Source organism: Arvicanthis niloticus, chromosome 2, assembly GCF_011762505.2.
Source record: "Arvicanthis niloticus isolate mArvNil1 chromosome 2, mArvNil1.pat.X, whole genome shotgun sequence".
NCBI classification, from domain to species: domain Eukaryota; kingdom Metazoa; phylum Chordata; class Mammalia; order Rodentia; family Muridae; genus Arvicanthis; species Arvicanthis niloticus.
The window spans coordinates 17,510,387-17,517,807 of NC_047659.1; the positions used below are offsets into that span (position 1 = coordinate 17,510,387).

The 7,421-nt window shown below is 39.6% G+C and overlaps 1 pseudogene; it reads right to left on the minus strand.

The window, feature by feature from the left end:
* Positions 1 to 321: 321 nt before the first annotated feature.
* On the minus strand, positions 322 to 1,253 carry LOC117702896 (DNA repair nuclease/redox regulator APEX1 pseudogene; annotated as a pseudogene).
* Positions 1,254 to 7,421: the final 6,168 nt, after the last annotated feature.

Sequence of the window (7,421 nt, forward strand, 5' to 3'; positions counted from 1 at the left end):
GATTAGTATTCAAAAATATATAAATATCAAAAAACAAATGCTCTAATCAAAAATGGGGTAGAGATTTAAATAGAGAATTGTTTTTGAAGTTGAAAGTAGGTTTTTTTTTTTTTTTCTTCACTTGGATTATTTAAAGAAAACCAGAAGTTTGGTTTAATGTTTAAAATAGAGGCTAGCACATATGAAACAAAAAACCTGAAGAAGATGTTACACACTGGACTTATCTGGGGAGAGGAGGTTATTTCCCAAGCATGAAGCTACTTCAGGAAAGTGTCACAGAGCTCGGTAAAGGGTGATGGGATAGCTTTGGAAAGTATGTTTTCACACAATGAAGGTAAAAAAGTGGGAAAGCAAGAAGTAATCAGGGCGCCAACCAACATTCTTAGAGCGGGCGTTCATCATATAAGTCCAGAAAGTATAAGCGTAGGCGGTGTTGGTATAGGGATGTCGGAAGCTGTCGGCCAGTGGTATAGCCTGTAGCAATTCCCCGAAGCCTTGGCACTTCTGGGGGGTAAAGTCAGCATTCTGTTTGTTGCCTTTTGGGTTACAAAGGTCAGTTTCTTCATGAGCCACATTGAGATTACCACACAGCGCAAGAGGCTTTTGTGAACCCAAATCCTTTAGAAACTCTCTAAAGGCGCAAGAGGCTTTTGGGAAGCCAAATCCTTTAGAAACTCTCTAAAGGCTTCATCCCAACGTTGCTAGTATTCCAGTCTGATCAGACTCTTGTCTGCACTGGGAACATAAGCTATTACCAGGACAAAGAAGTCAAATTCAGTTACAATCTCCGTGCCTTCTTGATCACATTCTTCTTCACCAACGCCATAAGAGACTTTGAGTGGGCACTAGCGGGAAAGTGGAGTGGCCACACCACTATATTCTTCTTTGTTTGATAAATCTGACCAGCACTGATATGTGAGTCCAGGCAGCTCTTGAAGTTCAGCCAAGAGTTTGCTCTCTGGGCATTTGATCTCTTGGACTCGAATGGTGTCTGGCACTTCTTCCTTTACCCAATCAAAGCCTGTCTTTTTAATGGAGGCTCAAAGTCCATCCACATTCCAGGAGCATATCTTGAGTGTGGCAGCTTTGCCACTGGGTGAGGTTTTCTGATCTGGAGGGTCCTCGTACAGGACAGAACCACTCTTGCAGCCTCCTCATTTTTCTTTGCTGAGTCCTTACTCTTTTTGGTCTCTGGCTCCGACTTGGGTTCTTTTCTGTCTTCAGCAGCGTGCTGTCTTTCCCCATTTTGGCATCCAAAGTAGTGTTTACTGCATTAAGCCACTCACAGCACAAAGAATGGAGGCTCTAAATAGAGAATTTTCAATAGAGAAAATGCCTGAGAAACACTTAAGAAAAGTTCAACATTCTTAGCAATCAAAGGAAATGTAAATCAAAACAACTTTGAAATTCCATTTTACTCCTGTCAGAATGGCTAAGATAATTAACACAAGTGACCTTTCATAGTGGCAAGAATGTAGAATAAGGTAAGTACTCATCCATTACTGTTGGGAGTGCAAACTTATATAGTCACCATGGATATCAGTATCTCAATTCCTCAGAAATTGGGTATCTATCTATACCACTCTTGTGCATATACCCAAAGAACACTTAATCCTACCATAAGTACACTTGTTCAACCATTCTCATTGTTGCTTTATTCATAATAGCAAGAAACTATAAACAACTTAGGTGTCCTTCAGCAGAAGAATGGATAAAGAAAATGGTACATTTACACAGTGAGGTTTTACTCAGTTGTTAAAAACAATAACATCATGAAATTTGCAGACAGAAGGATGAAACTTGGAAAAAAAATTACTGTGAATGCTGTATGCCAGAGCCCAAAAGATAAAGATGGTATGTATTCACTTATATATTGGTATTAGTTACTAAATAAATGATAATAAATCTATAATTTGTAAACCCATAGAGGTTACATATAGAGAAAATGACTCCAAAAGCAATCTACAGATTCAATGCAATCCCCATCAAAATTCCAAGTTAATTCTTCACAGAGATAGAAAGAGCAATTTGCAAATTCATTTGGAATAACAAAAAACCCAGGATAGCGAGAACTATTCTCAACAATAAGAGAACTTCTGGGGGAATCACCATCCCTGACCTCAAACTGTACTACAGAGCAATAGTGATAAAAACTGCATGGTATTGGTACAGAGACAGGCAGGAAGATCAGTGGAATAGGATTGAAGATCCAGAAATGAACCCACACACCTATGGTCACTTGATCTTTGACAAAGGAGCTAAAACCATCCAGTGGAAAAAGGACAGCATTTTCATTTTCAACAAATGGTGCTGGCTCAACTGGAGGTCAGGTTGTAGAAGAATGCAAATTAATCCACTCTTATCCCCTTGTACAAAGCTCAAGTCCAAGTGGATAAAGAAAGGATCTTCACATAAATCCAGATACACTGAAACTAATAGAAGATAAGGTGGGGAAGACCCTTGAATACCTAGGCACAGGGGAACAGTTCCTGAACAGAACACCAATGGCTTATGCTCTAAGGTCAAGAATTGACAAATGGGACCTCTTCAAATTGCAAAACTTCTGTAAGCAAAGGACACTGTCAATAAGACAAAACGGCAACCAACAGCTTGGGAAAAGATCTTTACCAATCCTAGATCCGATAGAGGACTAATATTGAATGTATACAAAGAACTCAAGAAATTAGACTCCAGACAACAAAATAACCCCATTAAAAATGGGGTACAGAGCTAAACAAAGAATTCTCAACTGAGGAAACTCAAATGGCTGAGAAGCACCTTAAGAAATGTTCAACATCCTTAGTCATCAGGGAAATGCAAATCAAAACAACCCTGAGATACCACCTCACACCAGTCAGAATGGCTAAGATAAAAAACTCAGGTGATAGCAGATGCTGGTGAGGATGCAAAGAAAGAGGAACACTCCTCCATTGTTGGTAGGATTGCAAGCTGGTACAACCACTCTGGAAATCAGTCTGGAAGTTCCTCAGAAAATTGGACATAGCACTACCTGAGGACCCAGCTATACCACTCCTGGGCATATACCTGGAAGATGCTCCAACATATAATAAGGACATATGCTCCACTATGTTTATAGCAGCCTTATTTATAATAGCCAGAAGCTGGAAAAAAACCAGATGTCCTTCAACAAAGGAATGGATACAAAAAATGTGGTACATTTACACAATGGAGTATTACTCAGCTATTAAAAATAATGAATTCGAGAAATTCTTAGGTAAATGGATGGAACTAGAAAATATCCTGAGTGAGGTAACCCAATCACAAAAGAACACACATGATATTTACTCATTGATAAGCAGATATTAGCCCCAAAGTTTTAAATAGCCAAGATTCAACTAACAGACCACATGAAGCTCATGAAGAAGGAAGAACAAGTGTGAATGCCTAGGTCCTACTTAGAAGGAGTAACAAAATACCCAAGGGAGCAAATATGGAGACAAAGTGTGGGACAGAAACTGAAGGAGGGGCCATCTGGAGACCATTCTATCTGGGTATCTGTCCCATGTGCAGTCACTAAAGATAGATGCGGATATGGATGTCAGGAAGTACATGCTGTGGAAACCTGATATGGCTGTTTTCTTAGTGGTTCTGCCAGAGTCTGACATACTCAGAGGCAGACGCTCACAGCTAACCATTGATCTGATCGATCAAGGGTTCCCAATGGAAAAGTTAGAGAGAAGACTGAGGGAGCTGAAAGGGTTGGTGGCCCCATGAGGAGAGCAACAATAGCAACCAACCAGAGCTCCCAGGGTCTAAACAACCAGCTTTGGAGCACATGGGGAGGGGCCCATGACTCCAGCTGTATATGTAGGGGAGGATGGCCCTGTTGGGCATAGATTGGAGAGGAGATCTTTGGTCACATGAAGGCTGAACACTGAGTTGGAGGGAATTCGAGGGTGGGGAGGTGGGAGTGGTGGGTAGGTGGGGGCACACTCTCATAGAAACAGGAGGAGGGGAAATGGGATAAGGGGTTCCTGGGTGGTTGGGGGAATGGGGCAAGGGAATAAAATCTAAACATAAATATAATATTCAATAAAAAAGAAAAAAACAAAAACAAAACAAAAAAACAAAAACAAAAAGAGAGAGAGAGAGAAAGGGACTGGGGCAGGGCACATGAATTTCTATGGGAGGGGAGAAAAGAATAGATTTTATAAGTGGATCCAGAGCAGGTGCGGACATGGGAATCATCTCGGGAGAGAGAGGAATGATAGTGTTGATGGAGGGAATGCAGGAAGAGAAAGATGGAAATGAGGGACATTTGAGTGATATGGAACCTAGTGCTGTGGAAACTTTCTAGAATATCTGCAGGTGATCCTAATGAAGTCTTCTAATAATGTCCCTAGAGTCCCAATTGGCCATCTCTTGTCACCAGCTGAGGCTTTCTGTAGCAGGACTGGGTTGCATTCAGTTGAGCTGCTGGCCAAAATGAGTCCCATAGAAATTCCTAAACAACCCAGAGTTTTGCTATGACAATGGGTTGCTCTCAACAAACTGACAGTGGGTTCTCATTGCTGACAACATCCACACAACTCAGTGAACAAAAGAAAGTTGAGCTGGTGTCTACGTGAAGCCTTCACCCCTACATTCCAGTGTTTTTGGTGCTAGAAGGTACTCTCCAGACCACCAAAGAGAACCACAAATGCCAACCAAACCATAAAACCTTTGACGTACTCTTTCCACTATCTACAAGATATGATAGGGCAATTGTGGCACAGAACTTGTGCAAGCAGCCAACTAATGTCTGATTTGACTTAAGACCCATTCCATAAGACAGAATCTATACCCACCACTGGCTGTGTAATCAAGAACCAGAGCCTAAATAGCACAGAGATTTAAAAAAACACTACTGGTCTGAAAAAAATTAATAAAATGACTCCTAGTGGTATTCTGTTACTTATAGATGCTCATAGATGAGTAACTTATTCAGTGACTTATTATCTGAGAAGCTTCCTCTTGCAGCAGACAAGAACAGATGCAGAGACACACAAATTACAGGGAGAGAGAGAGAGAAACAGATGCAGAGACACATTACTTGAAATTACAGGGAGGGAGGGAAGGAGAGAGAGAGAGAGAGAGAGAGAGAGAGAGAGAGAGAGAGAGAGAGAGAGAGAGAGAGAAAGAGAGAGAGAGTTCTCAGAACACACAACTCTGAATGGGCTATCTCCATCAAATTCCTTCCCTCAGAGCTCAGAAAACTCCATAGAAAGAAGAGGTGGAAAGAATGTAAGAGTCAGAGGAGATGGAGGACGCCAGCAGAACAAGGCTCATATGAACTCCCAGAGACTCAGTCAGTAAGAACTGAGCATACGATTGTTTGTGCCAGGTCTTCTGTGTATATATTATAGTTTTCAGCTTAGTGCTTTTATAGGACTCTTTAGTGTTTGAACAGGTGAGTATCTGATTTTTGTGCCTGCTTTTCCCCTTTGGATCTTTCCCTTCTGTTGGGTTGCCTTATCTAGACTTGATTTGATGGTTTTTCCTTTATCATATTTTATTTTGTCATGTTTGGTTGTTATCTCTTAGAAGTCAGCTCTTTTCTAATGAGATCAGAAAGGGAGTAGATCTGAAGTGGAGGTAAAGTGGGGAAGGAACTGAGAGGAGTTCAGGAAGGGAAACTGTAATCAGGGTATACTGATTAGAAAATGTTTTCAATAAAAATAAACAAAAAGAAAATGCAAACAGTAAAGAAAAAAAGGAATCATTATAAGCATAACTAAATGATTTAATGATGTATTTAAGAATTTGGAAAAATAAGAAGAAATCGAACCAAAATTCAGTAGATGGCAAGAAATAATAAGAAAATCAGAGAAGAAATTAATGAAACAGAAATAGTGCCATAGTTTATTTGATGGGCTAGTAAGGTCTGCACTCTCCTCACAGTTCCTTTGGTTTGCATATTGGTTGTCTTTCACTCTCGAACACACATGCATCCTTTTGTCTTCTCCATTGCTTCTCCCTTCCCCCTTTGTTCTCTCACTTTCTTATGACACATACTAATATATAGAAAAGAACAGCCTAGTGACTACTGTCAATGTTTTGCCTAAAAATCTTGTTCTCCAAATTCCAATCTAAATTACATTCAAAATGTGTTTTATTATTTAAGTTAATTTTACTAAAGGTATCACTACTTACAGTTATAAGAAGCTGCTTTTCCTAGCCCCTGGGAAACTGGTTGCATTTCTGGCTCTTGCCATTTCTTTGTTGCTCATTTCCATAACAAACAAACAAACAAACAAACAACTATATTCTCACCCCTGTAATTTTCCTTTTATAATATTTTAGTCAATTATTGTTGTAATCATACTTAATGAACAATTTCTAATTCAGTGGATTGAAACGATAAATTGGTAAGCAACTCACTTGTGTGGATAGGCTGGCCCCCTGTTGAGTTTCCTAACGTGACCTGTAAATCACCTGTTCTATGGTGCTTTAGCTCTAGGCTGTTTATGAAAAACAACAGGGGATAAGAAGTTAAATACTCATCTTTGATATTGTTGTTGATATATGAGGTTGCCAAATTGCTGACGTTTAATTGAAGGTACACAGGACACAAAGACAGGAAAGCAATCAGAGTTATGGCAAATTAAAATAGAAGTGATGAAAAGAGATGTAAATTTCAATGTCTGTCTCTGAGTCTTGAAGCAAAAAAGCTTTCCTGAAGGGTAGCTTCATTTGTAAGAATTCTAACATGTCTCTTCTTTTCTAGGAAGATCATCAAGGCACCTCCTTTTCACTCCTGGAGGGTGTAATTGTCATGGTGCACCTGAACCTATGCTTACCTGAGTTCTGTCTGATGTTGTGTGCTTGCATCTACCAACTGTTGGAGATGCTACTGGATCTGTCCAGTTTAACATCTAGACTAATTCTTAACTGAGAGCACTATTATTTGGTTGTCCACCATCCTCCCTTGATTAATAGAAGTTCATCTTTGCCCTTAACTCTCTAATTCAGGCTATGAGACATAAATTTCTTCCTAGAATTAGAGAGTTGAACTAAACATTTTTAAACTGCTTTCTAGCAACATAGTTTTGAAAGTATATATCTCTTTCACCGTTTGTCATTTCCTCTTTGTTCTTCCTAGTTCCTTGATTAGCTGTCTTATCTTTGTGTGCACTTCAGATGTTACCAGCAGTCAAACAATATATTGAATGATAGTTAACTCTGAGGCAAAAAGGTAGGGCATCTTTAGATCTGACTGAAAGGTGATGGTGTCAATATGATGGCCCAGGCAAGACTTTGGTATGTGTTGTCTTTCAAATGAGGCCTTTTTGGAGAGCGTTATTTCAGAACTGCCAAAAGTACATAATTTGTTATTAATTAATGCAATGTGTTATGAATGGCAAAACTTCCCCATGGTATTACTTAATTTATTGGTGCAGAGGTTTTCCATGGTGCTATCA